The following is a 19786-nucleotide window of genomic DNA, read 5'->3' as shown; positions in this document are numbered from 1 at the left end:
ATGAACTCCGGATCATTCGTGAGGCAGAGGCAGAAGTAGACAGGAGTTTCAGGGAGATAGTCACCCCTAAAAGTCAGGAGGCAGGTAGCTGGGTGACTGTCAGGAAAGGGAAGGGGTATAGACAGAAAGAGCAGAGCACCCTGTGGCCATTCTCATCAACAATAAGTATACTGTTTTGGATACTGCTGGTGGGGACGACCTACCAGGGACAAGTTGCAGTGGTTGCGTCTCTGGCACTGAGACGGGACCCTCGGCTCAGAAAGGAAGGAGGGAAAAGAAGACAGCAGTAGTGATAGTGGTTTGATAGTTAGGGGGACAGATAGGAGGTTCTGTGGGAGAGATTGAGAATCCTGGATGGTCTGTTGCCTCCCTGGTGCCAGGGTCCACGATATCTCAGATCGAGTTATCGATAATCTCAGGAGGGAGGGTGAGCAGCCAGATGTCGTGGTCCACGTAGGGACCAATGACGTGGATAGGAAGGAGGAGGAGGTCCTGCAAAGAGAGTTTAGAGAATTAGGTGCAAAGTTGAAGGACACGACCTCCAAGGTTGCAATCTCAGGACTGCTACCCATGACCCGAGCTAGTGAGGCTAGAAATAGGAGGATCATGCAGTTAAATACGTGGCTAAGGAAATGGTGCAGGAGAGAGGGCTTCGTGTTTCTGGACAATTGGGCTATGTTCCAGGGAAGGTGGGACCTGTTCCGAAGGGACGGTTTGCACCTGAACTGAAGGGGGACTAACATACTTGCGGGTAGATTTGCTAGTGCTGCTCTGGGGGGGTTTAAACTAGACTTGCAGGGGGAGGGGAACCAGAGTGTTAGAGCAGATAGTGAGATGGAGGAGGAAAAAGGTCATGCGAGGACTGCAGGTATCGACAGAAATCAGAGGTTTGTACGTGATAGAAATGTTCTCAGGTGCATCTATTTCAATGCAAGAAGTATTGTAGATAAGGCAGATGAGCTTAGGGCGTGGATTGGCACGTGGGATTATGGCTATTAGTGAGACTTGGATGCAGGAAGGGCAGGACTGGCAGCTTAATGTTCTGGGGTTCCATTGTTTCAGACGTGATAGAGGGGGAGGGATGAAGGGGGAGGAGTGGCATTACTGGTCAGGGAAAATATCACAGCTGTGTGTAAACAGGACAGCCCAGAGGGCTCGTCTACTGAGGCCATATGGGCGGAGCTGAGGAACAGGAAAGGTGTGACCACACTAATAGGTTGTATTATAGACCGCCCAATAGTCAGAGAGAATTGGAGGAGCAAATCTGTAGTGAGATAGCAGACCGATGTAAGAAACAGAAAGTTGTAATCGTAGGGGTTTTTAAACTTTCCACATATTGACTGGGACTCCCACACTGTGAAAGGGCTGGATGGCTTGGAATTTGTCAAATGTGTTCAGGAAAGTTTTCTAAATCAATATACAGAGGTGCCAATGAGAGAGAAGGCAATACTTGATCTCCTGTTGGGGAACCAGATAGGTCAGGTAACAGAAGTATGTGTAGGTGAATGTTTTGGGACCAGTGACCATAATGTCATTAGTCTCAAGTTAATTATAGATAAGGATAGGTCTGGTCCTCAAGTTGAGGTTCTAAATTGGAGAAAGACCAATTTTGTGGAAATAAGAAGGGATCTAGGAAGAGTGGATTGGGATAAGTTGTTTTCTGGCAAGGATGTGTTCAGTAAGTGGAAGGCCTTCAAAGGCGAAATTTTGAGAGTGCAGAGTTTGCATGTTCCTATGGCAGATAATGTGAAGGTAAACCCGAAGGGTTTCTACAAGTATATTAAGAGTAAAAGGATAGTAAGGGACAAAATTAGTCCCCTAGAAGATCAGAGTGGTCGGCTATGTGTGGAGCCTCAGGAGATGGGGGAGTTCTTAAACAGATTTTTTTGCATCAGTATTTACTCAGGAAACTGGCATAGTGGATATGGAAGGAAGGGAAGCAGTAGTGTCATGGAACATATAGAGATTAAAGAGGAGGAGGTGCTTGCTGCCTTTCAGCGAATAAAGGTAGATAAATCCCCTGGGCCTGACAGGATATTTCCTCAGACCTTGAGAGAGACTAGGGTAGAAATTGCAGGGGCGCTGGCAGATATATTTAAAATGTCCTTAGCCACAGGTGCAGTGCCATAGACTGGAGGGTAGCTCATGCTGTTCCATTGTTTTAAAAAAGGCTCTAAAAGTAAACCAGGTAATTACAGGCCAGTGAGCCTGACATCAGTAGTGGGTAAATTATTGGAATGTGTTCTGAGAGATCGGATATCCAAGTATTTGGACAACCAAGGGCTGATTAAGGATAGTCAGCATGGCTTTGTGCGTGGTAGATCGTGTTTAATGAATCTTGTAGAGTTTTTCGAGGAGGTTACCAAGAAAGTAGATAAAGGAAAGGCTGTGGATGTTGTATACATGGACTTTAGGAAGGCCTTTGACAAGGTCCCACATGGGAGGTTAGTTCAGAAGGTTCAGACACTAGGTATCCATGGAGAGGTTGTAAACTGGATTCGAAATTGGCTGTGTGGGAGAAGACAGAGAGTGGTAGTGGATGATTGTTTCTCAGACTGGAGGCCTGTCACTAGTGGTGTGCCTCAGGGATCTGTGTTGGGGCCATTGTTGTTTGTTGCCTATATCAATGATCTAGATGATAATGTGGTAAATTGGATCAGCAAGTTTGCTGATGACACTAAGATTGGAGGCGTTGTGGACAGCGAGGAAGGCTTTCAAAGCTTGCAGAGGGATCTGAACCAACTGGAAAACTGGGCCAGAAAATGGCAGATGGAATTTAATGCAGACAAGTGTGAGGTGTTGCATTTTGGAAGGACAAATCAAGGTAGGACACACACAGTAAATGGTAGGGCACTGAGGAGTGCGGAGGAACAAAGATCTGGGAGTTCAGATACATAATTCCCTGAAAGTGGCGTCACAGGTAGACAGGGCTGTAAAGAAGGCTTTTGGCATCCTGGCATTACTTTCAATGCAACTTTTTAGAGCAATCTGACAATGTTTTGGATTTGTACGTAAATCTAAATACAACGCCAGGGAATTATTTGCATTGTCATTTCTCCATTGCAAATACCTCTGTTTTACACTAATTTATAAAGACGTGTCATTTCCTCCAGCTCCTAATGTACGTTTCAGAATTGTCAGCAGGTACTGACTCATTACATCTGTAACATCTCAATAAAAGCCATGAGGAAGATCATGACTTCATCTCATGCCTGAATGTCACAATTAATTATTGCAAGAACCAAGCCTCCAGTATTGCAAGTCCAAACTTTTGAGAGCAAATTTGAAGACTAATTCTGATATTAAGCAATTCCACACCACACCATTGTGCCACGGGCAAATACTGTTGGGAAAAACTACTTCACTAGTTTTGTAATAAACCAAATATTTTGAACACTTCTCACAGTTCACCTGTAGGTTTACCCATTGACAGCTTTTGGTAAATTTCTATCTCATTTACTTAAATTGGGTTGTAGACAAGTTAAAAACGTTGGTTCCCAACACAGCTGCCTTCAAGGCTATTAGCAAATTGAAATGCCTTTACTGTTATTACTGATTAATTCCTGATACTAATTATTGTTAAATTTAGTACAGTCTATTCAGCACTGGTTCACTCAAAACCCTTTGATCTGTTCTTTTTACTTGGCTTGTTCCTGAATCATATACACTTTATTAAATGGCTGTAGAAATGTTTCCATCTATGTAATGAGTGCAAAAATTAACTAGCTGTGCAAATCAACAGGCTTGGCTACTGGCTTGGAACATTTAGGTGAATCTTTGAAGATTTGGGTTGTAATTGGTGTGTGGTTCAAAGTATCTGGGTGGCGTTGGGGGTGGGGGACTCTGACAGGGGAATGGTTCCTGGAGGAATCTTGTCGGAAACCAGATTGCAGCAATTACAGGAATCTGTTAGAACTGTTTGACAAGACATGCAGAAGGGAGTTTTCTCACCCTAAGGTTATATGTGGAATTTGTTTTGGTGGTTCCTCTTCAATCACCTCCTCTTGTTGTTCCCAAGGACCTGTAGTCACCACACTGAGGAGTATCCAGGAGGTCACCAAGGCTGAAACGTGCATCTCTCTGGTGCCTCCTTGGCAGTTGCTGACTCTTCCCTCTCTGGTGTCTTTTCCTATCCCACTCTTCTTCCAGACCAAACATGACCCCTAAGAAGAGCCCCATGACCTCTACAAGGTTGGAGCATGAAACTTGCATTTCTTTTAATGCAAGGTTTTCAGAGAATTTCCAGAATAACTGTATTCACAATCCTCACCAACTTTTGGTTTACTCTTGTTCGGATACCAAAATGGCAAGTCTTTTCCTGACTGAGTGTTAGGACCCAATTATATTTACATTAGAAGTCTCAATTATCTTCTGGGATGACTATTCCCATCATTTGCTTCAATTCCTTTAACAAGGTGCTAAAAGCAGGGTGAGCTAACTCTCGGCTCAAGACTTAACACAGGCAAATAAACACACTCAAAGAGTTCTGTTTCAATACTGATTTATTAACACACGCATACACTGACGTGTTGATTACTTTTACTATCACAGTTAACATGCACCATTACATTTGTTTTTCCATTACTAAGCTGGGATATTACTTGCATGCTTACAGACTGGCCAGGTTCACGATGAGAGGTTTTCCCAACTCCCCGAGCCAGACATGGGGGAAATTGCCATCTTCCTTTGCAATAGTGGTCTCCAGAGTTGTCACTGCCGAACCTCAAAGTCTCTTTCTCCTCCTCCACCAGATGCCTATTTTCTTTACAGCCAATTATAAAGGCCACATACGTTCTTGTTTTTTCAACTTCTTTCCTTATCTCCACTCTCAACCTTGAGTAGTCTCAGCACACAGTGCATCAATTACCCATTCATTCACAACAAGCTTGACAAACAGAATACATCTGTTCTAACATGTAGCATTAACAACTCAAAGTCACTCCATGCTTCTCATAGCTGGAGTCTGAACTGTTCAGCCCAGCTGACTCCTTGGATGGAGAAGCTCTGCTCCCAGAACCTGTTGGGATACTTAACATCTCTCTCCCTCTTTTAATCAAGAAGTCTCTTTGGCTACAGCACAGTGTTAATTGCTGCTTCCACTGCTGCTACAATTAAACTTCACAGTTTGACTTGTCTTGTCTCCTCTTTTGCTAGCTTCTTCCCCGAGAGGAGAGGGGAGCAGGAATTCTACCAGTCTCATAGCTGCCTAACTGCAGGAGGCACCAGTTAGTGTCCGAGCTCCGTTCAAATTACAGCCACATATTAGTGATTTGGTGATGAATTCACCATTTTAAATTTTACTTACAGTGTGGTAACAGCCTTACTGGCCCAACAGGTCTGCGCCGCCCACTTTAAACCCAAATTAACCTACCCGTACGTCTTTGCAATGTGGGAGGAAACTGAAGCACCCAGAGGAAACCCACACAGACAGGGGAGAATGTACAAACTCCTTACAGACAGCAACGGGAATCGAACCCTGATTGCTGGCGCTGTAATAGCGTCGTGTTAACCGCTACGCTACCGTGCTGCCTACATTGATGGCCTACATTGATGGAACCCCCAATGTCTTGTTGGTCATTACACATTTCTCCATGGGTCTCTGTTGATGATTGCTTGTGCTTAAGTTGAAGCAGGAAATCTGACAAAACGGTGACAACCCAAGGTCTTCAATAAGACAAAAGTGGAAATCACTACCTTCAGGAATCAGAAGCACATCTCAAAAATATTTGCAGCAAAATCTTGGAACAAAAATTGATATTAGTCATCTTGCTTTGAGTAAAGTATCCTTTTGGTGAAATCTGTTACCAGAACATAGGAGCACACCAGGAAAACAAAGCAGGTGAAGCCCTTATGACAAGTTAAGAGTGACCTTTGGATTTTGGAATTTTAAAATAATTTAACATTTTTTTCATTGAGCTAGAATGGTAGTATTCACTAAAAGAAATCATGCAGCTCTAATCACCACACCAATCAAAGTCATAGGCTTTTCTTTGTTTGTGGTTTTCTTCAGAAATCAACTCAAATTGCATTAAAGTAACTCAACATATAACTGAAATGTTAACTTGTATGAACTGAGAGATTGTTTTAAGATAGTGTCATAATGCGGTTTTTCATGTGTAACTCTACTTTGAGAAAATTAAGGCTTCTTGAAGCCACTTTACAAAGTGGAAGATCACCTAAGCAAGTCCTATCTGCTACGAAAAGAATGCTTAGCCCTACCAAGGGCTCCACCTAGATGCACAAAGTGAATGATAAAATCACTCAGTATTTACTCAAACTATTCTGTTCCAGGCATTAAACCGAACTATCAGCCTTCTCAGGTAGAGGAAACAAAATCCATGTAAATATTCAAAGAATATTTAATCATAAACCTTATAAACAGAAAATCTGGAGTTGCTCAGCAGGTTAAGTAGCATCTGTGGAAACAAAAACAGGGTTAAAAATTCAGTTCATTGACCTTCCTGGTATTTACAGTTATCTACTTTTCAACCTTAAAAGACTGTCAGGCTATTATTGGAGCATAGTTTGCAGGAGCTTAAATGCACAAATTCCCTGCTGAAATTTTTACAGTATTTACTACAATTCAAAGGTGATTTGTATACTCACGTCCTTATGCCTCACCATGTTGCCCAATCCTGCTGGGTTAGAGTATGGATCATTGCATAAATTTTAGCCATTGCACTTTGGTAATTAATTAGTCTGAGATCCTTCCCTGAAATTTTCTCCAGGATTGATTTCTTCTGTGACAAAGGTAGGCTGGAATTTGAATCTCCCACTGAGGGAGGGTGAAAAGCATCCAAAGCAACTGTCTACCTTTAGACCATGCAGTTTTCTGCCACACAGGATATGTGTGCTGATGACATGTCAGAAACCATCTCATCATCAAATTGCAGAGAATATTTCCGCCTCCGTGAGGGCTGACTGTTCTTTATTGGAATACTTTAATGTAACTTCATTGCCTTCAGGTGATGCATCTGGTTGACTGACTGGTCTGCTTTTTTATTGCAGGAATGCTCCTCTGCAGCCTATGACTGTGGAACTAAATTACCTCATTCTATAATCCCAACACCTTGCCTGCTACAGATTTATTCAATTAGAATTTGCATAACCACATTTTTTAAATTTAATGTTCCAACTAAATCCTCTTAAATTGATTTACTTCTATTACTTAGCTTAATAAGTGTTTCCCATTGCTTTTATTTGTGCGTAGAACTCTTATTTTGGTAATCAGTCAAATTTGTGTTGGATTTTTTTTATTAACCCATGGCAATGCCAACATTTATTTTCCACCTCTAGCTACCCCAGAATTAAGGAGGTAGTTAAGAGTCAAACACATTGGTGGGCCTGGTGTCACATATAGCCAAGACCAGGTCTGGATGGCAAATTTCCTTGCCTGAAGGCCAATTGTGAATCAGACGAGTTTTATGACATGGTAACTATTACTGATCAGCTAATTCAAGATCTTAGTTGCTTGAATTTCAATTCCTCAGCACCCATAGTAGGATTCAAACCTGAGTTCCTCAATCAGTGCTTCAAACTTTGGCTGCTAGTCTAGTAACTTAAACTATCCCACTGTACCCCTAGCTTGTAGACCGTTGACATTTTGTTTTCTTATGCTCTGTGTATTGTGATACCAGTAATTTATTTCTGTTCTCATATTACCAGGTGCTTATCATTGCACTGTCTCGCCTTCTCTGCACCTGTATTATTTACGTTATCTTTTATTCACTTCCATTCTCGTATTGTTCTTTATATATGCTATTATTTGTACCTGAGCCATAGACTTCCCCACTACAACACCAATCCTTTCATTGTATGGAGGACTATTCTGCTGTATTATTGATCGTATTCATTAGGTTCAGGCATAGCCTATACCAGCATCCAGCTCCTTCCTGTGCTGGTGTTGATAGCGAAGCCCCACGAGGGTAGATGATATCTGTGGTGTGGTGCAGAGTAGCAAGGTTCAAAAGCTCATACTCAAACAGGGGAAAGGCTGTGAACCTTTTCCTTCAACCTGAGACACTGGGCATCAGGAGATAGAGAATTAGTGATTCAGGAATAAAGTTTGTGCTGGTAATTGAAGACAATTGCTTTGGTCTTCTTGGTCTTTAATTGGAGGGAAATCTGGCTCATGCTGGATTGAATAAGGCAATGCACTACTGTACATTGGAGATCCATGTCTTTGAAGTGGTGAGGAAGTGAAATTACTCTGATTCCCCTCTGTCAATATCCCCTTCCCCTAGCCCCAATCCTGCTTTGCTCTCTTGAGGACCTGGTGGGGATTATGCACTAGTCTTTCTTGAAAAAGAGGAAAAATAGATTATGAGTGGGCTTGTCATAGAACAGATTTGTGGGAACCTGTGCTGATTTGAACAGTGAGGGACTGGCAACAAAGATGATCAAAAGCTCAAACGATTTGAAGGAGGCCTATTACGTGAGCACTGCTTTGACAGTGGTGTCCTGGATGGGCAAGGTGCAAGAAACAAGGCATGGACCTCCAGTTCCAAGGTCAGAAACCTCCTTGCTCTGCCAGGTGAGTGCCTAAATTCATTTCATCACTTCCATGGTCACTTCTGCACTACTGCACAACAAAGTTTACTTCGTCAGCTCTGATTAAGTCATTACATTTCTTTCTGCACTAGCCTAGGCTACTGGGACGGGGAGGACTGGTGTTTAGTGCCTGTGCAAATTCATATCACCTTGCCTCATTATTCTGGCCAGCTTGCTATCCTACTGCCAGTCTCTTCTTTGGGAAGATATGTGGGTTCTCTTCACTGCTGCCTTGGCTTTCTGCTCAGCAAGCGCATGTTGATCTGAGACCTCATTTCTGTAAAAGGATAAATGAAACTGTTGGGGTGACACTGGAAGAGTTGTTCTAATGATAAAAGGGAAACTGCATCTCAAAAATATCTCGCGCTTCCAAGCTCTGCTGCTGAAGAATATTTTGTGAGTGGCACCTTTTAAAAAGTTCTATGTTGTTTTCCTCGCTCTTCTTTTAGTTGCCCCTGTGTTCCTGGTGATGTTCCGATCTGTAAACAAATAAGTTCACCAGGAAAATGCCATGTGTGACTGGTGAATGCAATGTCATATAATGTTGATTAAGATGGTAACTTATTTGTCCATTGGTTGCTGTGGTTATCCAACAGCTCTGCAAGCATTTTTCAGGTGAGAGTTGCTTGAATTAGCTAGGCTACATAGTAGGCAAATGTGAACTCAAAGACACCTGGCCATGGTTGTTTATCATATCTTTTTCTCAACTGGCAAGCCTGACTTGGAAATTTGGTCAAGGTGAATGACATAAGCAAAATTTCTTCAGTCTGTGAAGTACAATGGTATCACATTTTGGATTTTAAATATGAAAGCCTTTGACTAGGTACAAAGGTGACATTGTTGAAAGGCTTGTATAGTATTTGTTAGCTTTTGGCTCTGATGCTGCTTCTCCCATGAACTGTTCCTCTCTAACAATCCCCAGGCTTGTATTCCTGAACTAAGTATGTATCTATCATTTTCAATTTGTTTCCAATGAAACTAACATTAATGCTCCTATTAAATACAATAAAAACAGAATGCTAAAAATACTCTGGTCAGGCAGCACTTGTGGAGAGAAAAATAGCAGTAACGTTTTAGTTCAAAGATGTTTCAGAACCAACTTGCTGACTATTTCCAACACTTTGTTTTTATTTCAGATATAAGACATCTGCAGGTTTTTGTTTTGCCATGAGATACAAACATAGTCCTGGGCAGTTTAGTTTTGTCCCCCCCAATATCTGATGTAACTTAAAATATTAGAAGTACTTTGTTGGCTAACTTGGGAAAGGGAGGATATTATGCAAAAAGTGGGTGTGACAAAGGTTAGAGGAAATTGGGGGAGAAGAGGGTTAGGAAATAGATTGGGAAGGAGCAACAATGAACACTGTTGATTGGAACCAGATTGATGCAGAAAGTATCTGTGAACATAAAATGATGAAAAGGTAAATTGTTCTGATTAAATAATGTAGAACTCAAGAACTTCGGCAATGAAAGGTTGCTACAGACTAGGTTACTATTGGTGAATGTCCCTTTAAGATAGAGCATAGTGGTGTGTGTGTGTGTGTGTGTGTGTGTGTGTGTGTGTGTGTGTGTGTGGGGCATGCTTATGTCAACAGAAGATAAAGGACATACTGATGTTTCTGAGGCAGTCAGTCGGCATCAGTGGGAGAGGGAGAGGAACAGCAGCTTGCTAGTCTCTATCGATGGATGAGAGACAATAACTGTGCCTGTCACTACAACCCACGTATGCTGCTGTCTCTCTCTCTCTCCTCTCTCTCTCTCTTCAGACAACGGTGGTTGTTGAAGAAGCCTTTGCTCATGTTTCACCTTACGGCTTGCGGAACTGAACTTTAAGAACCATTCCTGGACGTGGAGTTTGGGGAGATGCCACGCACACACGACAAGTTTAGTTTTGGGGTTAATGTTTAAGATTCTAACATTATTACTTCTAACATTCTAACATTTTTACTTTTATTTTTCTTATTATCATAAGTAGTTATTAATAAAGTAGTTTTTAACATTGAATCATGACTGAGTGTGTTTCTTTTGTTGCTGGTTCGTAACAAGGGTATGGTGGTATTTTTTGAAGATATGGAGAAAATATTGAATGAGATTAACAAAGACAAAGGGGAAGCAGAAAAGAATGTATTTAGTGCCGTTGTTTGCTCCAGCTGTGGAAACCACATACTCAACCATCACAAAGTGGCTTCAGTGGTATAGGGAACTACTGAATGGCACCATTCTTAAATGATAAGGGCGGAGGGATTCAAAATGTTATAGTATCAGTAATACTATAGTTAAGTCCTCAAAAAGAAGAAAAAGATGGAGTCACGTGGTACATTAAATCAAGACATCTGTGTGTAATATTATCATACCACACCCTCTCTTATTGAATCATGAGAGACATGGAACGGCTGAAATGTCATGTTGTATAATCAGGGAAAGGTCTACCTCTGATGTTAAAACATGAGAAATCCAGGGAAACCAGCCCATGATTCTACATACATGTGTGAAACCCAAACAATGCAAAATACACATATCTCCAAACAAAAGAAAAGGAGTATGGTCAGTAGCCATTGCTTGAGAATATTAGTTACTACATAGTCTAACAGTAATGGTCAGGGCAGAAACCAGAGAAGGTTAGAAAAGGAAAGATGTATGTTGAGACAGTATTCTTTCTTTAAATTAAAAGATTCAATGGATGCTTCTTTAAGATCGTCTTGAGAAGCAACTGCTGGTGGCCCTAGAATCCAGGCAAGGCCAGGCCATGTTTCCTCTGGGGAGATGAGATAAATACATGATGCTGGAATGTAGATAGAGGAAAGGGAGAACCTGGTGTCAATACTTGAACACGTGTAAAAGTTGAATCAATTAAGTTGGCATCATCACAGAGGGTCTTTATTGAAATGGTTATCTAAACAAGAACACTTGAGCTAGAGAAGTAGAAGGGTCACAACAACATTAACTAATCAAGGAGGAGCTCTTGGGGTACCTGTTGTTTGTGACGGATTCATCGATGGGATGTATAATTAAGCCACTGATGGACAGGAAGCATTTGCTAACCCCCTGAAATAGAATATTTAAATTAATGTACCAGCAGAAAAGGCAGACAGCTAATCGATAACTTTTCCATAAGGAATTAATGCTCGCCTTGGCTCAACACTTTGATTTTCTGAAAAAGAACATAGCAAAGGAGAATAAACTGTTGCTGCCCTCTGCTGACGGTGATGCATCTCGCTTTTATGTTCAACTGCCCAATCTATCATGAGGGAATTATCACACCTGTTACTGGTTGGAATGTCTATTGTGCCTTATATTGAGATAATTACATTATTGGTATTGGTATTGGTTTATTATTGTCACTTGTACCGAGGTACAGTGAAAAACTTGTCTTACAAACCGATCTTACAGGTCAATTCATTACACAGTGCAGTTACATCAAGTTGGTACAGAGTGCATTGATGTAGTACAGGTAAAAAAAAAACATAACAGATACAGTGTAAAGTGTCACAGCTACAGAGAAAGTGCGGTGCAATAAGGTGCAAGGTAACAACAAGGTAGATCATGAGGTCATAGGTCATAGTCATTGTATAAGGGAACTGTTCAATAGTTTTATCACTGTGGGGTAGAAGCTGTCCTTAAGTCTGGTGGTACATGCCCTCAGGCTCCTGTATCTTCTACCTGATGGAAGGGGAGAGAAGAGAGAATGTCCCGGGTGGGTGGGGTCTTTGATTATGCTGGCTGCTTCACCAAGACAACGAGAGGTAAAGACAGAATCCAAGGAGGGGAGACTGGTGTCCGTGATGCGCTGGGCTGTGTCCACAACTCTCTGCAGCTTCTTGCGGTCTTGGGTAGAGCAATTGCCATACCAAGCCATGATACATCCTGATAGGATGCTTTCTATGGTGCATCGGTAAAAGTTGGTGAGAGTCAAAGGGGACAAACCAAATTTCTTTAGCCTCCTGAGGAAGTAGAAGCGCTGGTGAGCTCTCTTGGCCATGGCATCCACATGGTTTGTCCAGGACAGGTTGTTGGTGATGTTCACTCCCAGGAACTTGAAGCTGTCGACCCCCTCGACCTCAGCACCATTGATGTAGACAGGTGTATGTACCACCCCCTTTCCTGAAGTCAATGACCAGCTCTTTAGTTTTGTTGACATTGAGGGACGGGTTGTTGTCATGACACCATTCCACTAAGCTCTCTATCTCCTTCCTGTATTCCGATTCATCACTGTTTGAGATACGGCCTACAACGGTGGTATCATCTGCAAACTTGTAGATGGAGTTAGAGCAGAATCTGGCCCCACAGTCATGAATTTATATGGAGTAGAGGGCTGAAGACGCAGCCTTGAGGTGCACCAGTGTTGAGAATAATTGTGCCGGAGGAATTGCTGCCTATCCTCACTGATTGCGGTCTGTTTGTTAGAAAGTCAAGGATCCAGTTACAAAGGGAGGTGTTGAGTCCTAGGTCTCAGAGTTTGGTGACATTTAGTCATCATTTCCTTGTAAACCAATCATATGTCGGACAAGGCCTATGGCTGAGGCTTGTACTTACTGAATCCTCGGTTCTTCTACCTATCTGACTTACAATCAGTCTTGTGTCTGCCCTTTGACCAATTCTAGACTTCCAACTAACCAAAGAGGTGTGTCCACCTCCTAAAGCAAGTTTTGCAGTAATTTTCCCTCATGCACAGGATATCTGCAGCTCAGACTCTAGCTTATCAACTAGAACCCAAAGCTCCTCAGAATTTTACTATAGACATCGTTTCTGGGAATCTCATTGGTTTCCACCTGCCCTCGCACACAGAACCTATGACACATCTATCCCCATTCAGTTAGTTTTCTTTCTTTTTACAATATTTTTATTAATTCCACAAAAAAAAGACAGAGTACATGCATCAAAGAGAGGATGAAAGTACTACTGAATACGTTGTGTTAAATTATACTTAAGGTCACAATACTCTAATAATCACATGTAATAGTTAATAAAGAAAAAATTGGAATAATTTTATTATAAAAAAATCTACACCCACTACCAGAAACCGAAGCTGTTTGGTAAAAGGAAAGACAAGGAAAGACCCTTGAGACATAACGATATCAGCCAATATCTGTACTTTACTCACCAAATCAAAGGTTTTGAAAATAATTCAAAAAAGGTCCCCACAGGGTTTGAAAGTCTGTCAGATTCAAGAATTGAACAATGGATCTTCTCTAGATTCAGGTATGACATAACATCCCGTAACCATTGAGCATGAGTATTTCTCTTATAACCCTGCTGGTTATAAGAGAAATAAAAGCCAGAATATGTAGATCAGAAACCTCCAAAGTTATAGCTTTTTCTCCGACAATCCCAAATAATGCAGTCAAAGGATTAAGTTTAAAATTTATTTTAAAAAGCACAGAAAAAGTTGAAACACCTCTGTCCAATATTTTTTAAGACTCTGACACATCCAAACATGTGAATTAAAGAAGCCTCTCTGTTATTGCATTTGTCACAATAAGGAGATATATCCGAATAGAAACAGGATAGTTTGTCTTTAGACAAGTGAGCTCTATGGACCACTTTAAATTGAGGGAGAGAATTACGGATGCATAATGACGAAGTATTAACCAATTTAAAAATTTCATTCCAAGTTTTCCTCAGAAATTGACATCTGCAAGTCTTGTTCCCAGGCATTTTAATTTATCTAATGGAACCTTACTCATTCCTAATAACTTGTCATAAATATTAGATATTGAACCATCATGAAAAGGCTCCAAATTAAAAATTGCATCTAGTAAATTTTTATCAGGCCTTATAGGAAAAGAATGTAGTTGAGATTGGAGAAAATCCCTAATTTCTAAATATCGGAAAAATGAGTTTTTGGTAAATTATATTTGGTTGACAATTGTTCAAACGAAGAAAGATTCCCTCCAACAAACAGATCCTGAAAACAAGTGATACCTAATTTGCCCCACTCTTTAAAAACTACATCAGTCATAGAAGGTTTACAAAAATAATTAGAAACAATGGGACTAAAAGAAAATCTCGATAAACCAAAATATTTTCTAAATTGTAACCAAATCCTCAAAGCATATTTAACTACTAAATTATCAGTTGATTTATTTAACCATAAAGGAAGTGAAGAACCAAGCAGAGAAATAATAGAAAATTTTTTAACAGAGTTAGCTTCCAAAGAAACTCATACTGGACAAGCCTCTTGATTAATGTAATGTAACCAAAATGTGAGATTTCGTATATTAACTGCCCAGTAATATAACAGTTAGTTTTCAATCACATGAATTAAGATTATTTCCTTTGTTATTAATTTAATAAAATATTCAAAGTTTCCATCTTACAGTTCAAAACTACACCTCAGTTAAAGTAATTATAAAACTCATCAACCAGTCACCTACCTTCTGTCCTCTGATGTCACATCTTATTTTCTCAGGGAATCCCAATTCCATGAAGCCAAAGTTGATCTCTTGCTCTCCTGTAGTTGATCCCTCAATGAATCAAACACATTGTTGTTGATATTATGTAGTTCAATACAAGTTGCCTGTGCAATGATGCAAGCTATATTTGAACACCTACCCTATTTTTTTGGTGGAATTCAAATTGCATTCCTGCTCTGGCCCCTCAACCGTGCTACATCTCTACCCTTCCATGGGGACATCAGAAATAAAAACAAAATGATGGAAACACTCAGCAGGTCAGGCAACTGCTGTTGAAAGAGAAGCAGAGTTAACATTTCAGGTTGAAGACCCTTTATTAGGGGCAGCACAGCTAGGAGAGCAACCTCCAGCAATCCATGTTCGATCCTGACTTCCAGTCTCATCTGTGTGGAATTTGCATGTTTTCCCTGTGATGCCATGAATTTCCTCTGAGTGCTCTGGTTCCCTCCCACATCTCAAAGTTGTGCAGGTTGGTAGGTTAATTGGCCACTACAACTTGCCTCTAGTGTGTAGGTGAGTGGTAGAATTTGGGGCGGTGGGGTGGCCTTTGATGGGAATGTGCTAATATAAAGGGTTAGGGTAGGATTAGCAGGTGGTTGATGGTTGGCACAAACTCAGTGGGATGAAGGGCCTGTTTCCTTTTGTATCTCTCCAAAGATTCAATATGAGAAACATTTTTTTTGATGGGGTCATCAGATGTGTTCACCTTTGTTAGGCCGACAGTGAAAGTTGGCAAAGGGGGAACTGCAAATAAGGTAGCCCAAACCTTGTGATGAAAGAATGGTCTTTGTTGTGACACGTGAAGGTTTTGCATCCAAAATGCCACCCTCAGAACACTGATGCTTGGCCAGGCCTTGTGCACTCCTGTTTGAAGAGCAATGGATTTTTGGTTACAGGACTTGCTAAAAGTAGATTTAGGAAAGAAAAGCAAAAAGTATCAATGAAAATAAAAAAACTGGCTTGGTGGAAAGCTGACAAATAAGCTGGTAACTCATGCTTGAGTGATCTTAAGACACCTGGTGCTTTAGACTGATAAAGTAGGTGAGAAAATGGAGCACTTCAAATGCAAAGATATATTCCTGGGAGTGTACCCTAAGTAACTTATTTTGTAGAGATGTACTTCAGCTTGTGCAGATGGGGAGCTGAGGGGCTATTCTTAAAAATTAATCCACATACGAGTGTGACAATGCGAATGCTGGTCCAGGTTTTATCCAACTGAGCCATTGTTTTTTCTTTTGCTACCTGAAGAGGGAGCTGGAGGTAAACCTTCTGTGAGACCGCAACAACCTCTGCTGTATGTTCTCTTGCTGACGACGTGTTACTCAAATCAAAAATGTTCCATTTTCATTTTTCACCATCAGTTTCTGTACTTTTAGCAGTCCAGGCCATAACTTCCCTCCCCAAATTCTAGGTTGCCCTTCATCTCTCTCTCCCTCTTCTTTAAAGGCTTTAACAATTTAAAAAAATAAAGATGACATTGTCATCAAACCAGCTGACAAAGGTGGTGCCGTGGTGGTCTTTGGCGTACTGACCTCTACCCTGCAGAGGCCAGACGCTGACTCTCGGACACTTCCTCCTACCTACCCCCTGAACCATGTCCGGCACCATCCCTGACCTCATCACCCCTTCTCCCCCCCCCCCCCCCCCACAGCTACCAACATGATAGTCCCGCAACCTATTACTACCCGCTTCTATCTCCTTCCCAAAATCCACAAGGTGGACTGTCCCAGCAGACCTATTTTCTCTGCATGCTCTTGCCCCATTGAGCTCATATCCTCATACCTGGACACTATCCTGTCCCCCCGGCCCAATCCTTCCCACCTACATCGGTGACACATCACATGCTCTCCAACTCTTCCATAGCTTTAAGTTCTCCAGCACACACAACCTCATCTTCACCATGGACGTCCAGTCCCTATATACCTCCATTCCCCATCATGATGGCCTCACCACCCTCCGCTTCATTCTTGACAAGAGACAGAATCAGTCCCCTTCCACTAACACTCTCCTCTGCCTGGCTGAACTTGTCCTCACCCTGAACACTTTTGATTCCTCTCACTTTCTACACTCCCATGGGCCCGAGCTATGCCTGCCTCTTCGTTGGCTACGTTGAACAGTCTCTGTTCCAAGCCTATTCCTGCCCCATTCCTCAACTCTTTCTCCGCTATATCGACGACTGCATTGGTGCCACCTCTTGCACCCGTGTGGAACGTGACAGTTTCATAATTTCACCACAATTTTCACTCTGCTTCCAATTCACTTGGACTATCTCTGACACCTCTCTCTCCTTCCTCGATCTTTCCATCTCCATCTCAGGAGATTCCTTATCCAAACCCACTGATACCCACAGCCACCTCGATTACAGCTCCTCCCACCCTGTCTCTTGCAAGGACGCTACCCCTTTCTTTCCATTTCTCTGCCTCCACCGCATCTGCTCCCATGATGAGGTTTTCCACTCCAGGATGTCCAACTTCTTTACTGTGGCTTTGCCCCTACTATGTTGAGAAAGCTCGCACCTACATCTCTGCTCTCACCCCCACCCCTTCCAGACCCAAAAGGGGTAGGGTCCCCCTTGTCCTCACATTTCATCCTACCTGCCCATGTATCCAACACATCATTCTCCGCCACTTCCACATCTCCAACAGGGCCCTACCACCAAGCATATCTTCTCCCTCCCCACCTCTTTCTGCTTTTCACAGGGACTGCTCTCTCTACAACTCTCTGGTTCACTCCTCCCTCCCCACCCATTTTGTTCCCACCCCAGGGACTTTCCACTGCCCCCGCCAGAGGTGCAACACCTGCCCCTACACCACCTCCATCCAGGGACCCAAACAGTCCTTTCAGGTGAGACAGAGATTTACCTGCACCTCCCTGTAGTGTGAAAGGTCATGGCTGTCATGTGACAGTGACAAACACTGACCCTATCTGGTTGGAAGACACAACACTGTCAGTCAAGGTTTTGGCTCCAACCCTGCCCCTCTAGGCACACCTGACGATTGGTCACTTTAAATACCTTTGTATCTGGCACACTCGGGCAATTGGTCTGTTTGAATTACCTGGGCTGGCTCCACCCAGCCCTCCAGCAGTATAAAGAGTGCCACATGCTTGGTTTTCTACCTCTTTTGGTTTATCTCTGAGGGATGTTGAGGTAAGCTGTGCACTGCTTAATAGAAATCAGTTAAGTATCCCTGGGACCATAGAGCTGATGCTTGTACAGAGTCAGGGGGTTAGGCATTGTATTGTTTTTTCACTGATCATTTGTAACCAGTTTGTTATGTGTGTGTGTGTGCGCGCGCACATCTCACCCTTGTTGTGATTTCCCCCCAACTTTGCGATCACCTGTGTGTGTGCGTTCACAAGTGTGCATCCGTTCCCATTCATTCTGTCTCTACGTTTGTCTTTGTGAATAAACCATTTTTAAACTCCAAAGACTGTGTCCAGAGTCCCTTGTCCTTTAAGACCGCAAAGAACCGTTTCTTACAACACTCCCATAATACCAACTACTGCATTTGGTGCTCCAAGTATGGCCTCCTCCACATTGGCGAGACCAAATGCAGACTAGCTGACTGTTTTGCAGAACACCTGCGATCTGTCTGTAACCGCGATCTGCATCTCCCTGCTGCCAGTCACTTCAACTCTTCTCCGCTTCTCCCCCCCCAACCACACTATCACTGATAGGTCAGTCCTCGGCCTCCTCCACTGCCAGGAGAAGTCCAAGCGCAAACTGGAGGAACAGCACCTCCATTTTCCATCTTGGAACCTTACAGCCTAATGACATGAACATTGAATTCCACCACTTTAAGTAATCCCTACAACAAGCCCCCCCTTTTTTCTCCTTACCTTTGACCCATCCCCCAGGGAATCTGCTCTCCCCTCTTCCCCTGCACCTGCCTACCACTATCTCTTACCTGCATCTACCTATCATCACCTTGTGCCCACCCTGCCTCCCCTCTTTTGTCCACCTATCTCTGCTCTGCTTTTTCCTCCTAATATTGGGCTTTCCCATTTCCTATCTTCAGTTCTGAGGAAGGGTCCTGACGCGAAACATTGACCGCCTGCTTTTCTCCACGGATGCTGCCTGGCCTGCTGGGTTCTTCCAGCATCATTGTGTTTTTCATCTGGATTCCAGCATCTGCGATCCTTTGTTTCTCTAGGATGGGAATAGTGCTAGTAAGGACAAGGCAGCATAAAATCACACAACATGATACCAAAATGGCATAAATAATTATTTTCCACTAGCACCAAGCAGGAAGAGAATGTTCACAAACGCCTTCACTCCAACCAGTGCACAAAAATTGCACCTGTGTTTACATGTACTTGTTCATATGACAATATTTTCTACATTTTCCCGGTCCTGATAAAAGTTCATTGACTTAAAATCTTAACTCTATTTCTCCTCTCCACAGATGCTGCCTGACCTGCTGAATACTTCCAGCACTTTGTTTTCTACAGTGCTTAATTTGGCAATTTATTCAGCACAGACATTGTTCCTGTACTACACTTTTCTATGTTCTAATGTGAGAACCACGGACTCATCCACAGCTAAGGCAAGAGGTGCCAGATGGGGTAGACAGGTGAATAGTTTGTGAGGTGATGGGCTGCTTAATCAGGGCTTCTAACACCATCTTCTTTTCCATTTTGAATGGTCACAGGCAGGGATTTGCAGGAGTCAGTGGATTGGTTACACTTCTCCAAGGAGTTGTAGAGTATCATAGAGTCACAGTTATACAGCATAGAAACAGCCCCTTTAGCCCAACTCGTCCACGCTGACTGAATTGTTTACCTGAGCTAGTCTCATCTGACCGTGTTTGACCCATATCCCT

General features: G+C 42.4%; 1 long non-coding RNA gene across 1 annotated transcript in view; it reads right to left on the bottom strand.

The window, feature by feature from the left end:
- Positions 1 to 6323: 6323 nt before the first annotated feature.
- The window catches only part of LOC127578229 (uncharacterized), a 37305-nt gene continuing 23842 nt past the window's right edge, over positions 6324 to 19786 (bottom strand). The window contains exons 3-4 of the long non-coding RNA XR_007957495.1: positions 14925 to 15014; positions 6324 to 6416 (exon numbers count right to left, since the gene is read on the bottom strand). This is a non-coding gene — a long non-coding RNA (uncharacterized LOC127578229). The remainder of the gene's footprint in view (positions 6417 to 14924; positions 15015 to 19786) is intronic.

This window comes from Pristis pectinata, chromosome 15 (genome assembly GCF_009764475.1).
Source record: "Pristis pectinata isolate sPriPec2 chromosome 15, sPriPec2.1.pri, whole genome shotgun sequence".
Taxonomy (NCBI): Eukaryota; Metazoa; Chordata; class Chondrichthyes; order Rhinopristiformes; family Pristidae; genus Pristis; species Pristis pectinata.
The sequence above is the reverse complement of the archived record's forward strand: the minus strand, read 5'-3'. Positions and strand labels throughout refer to the sequence as shown.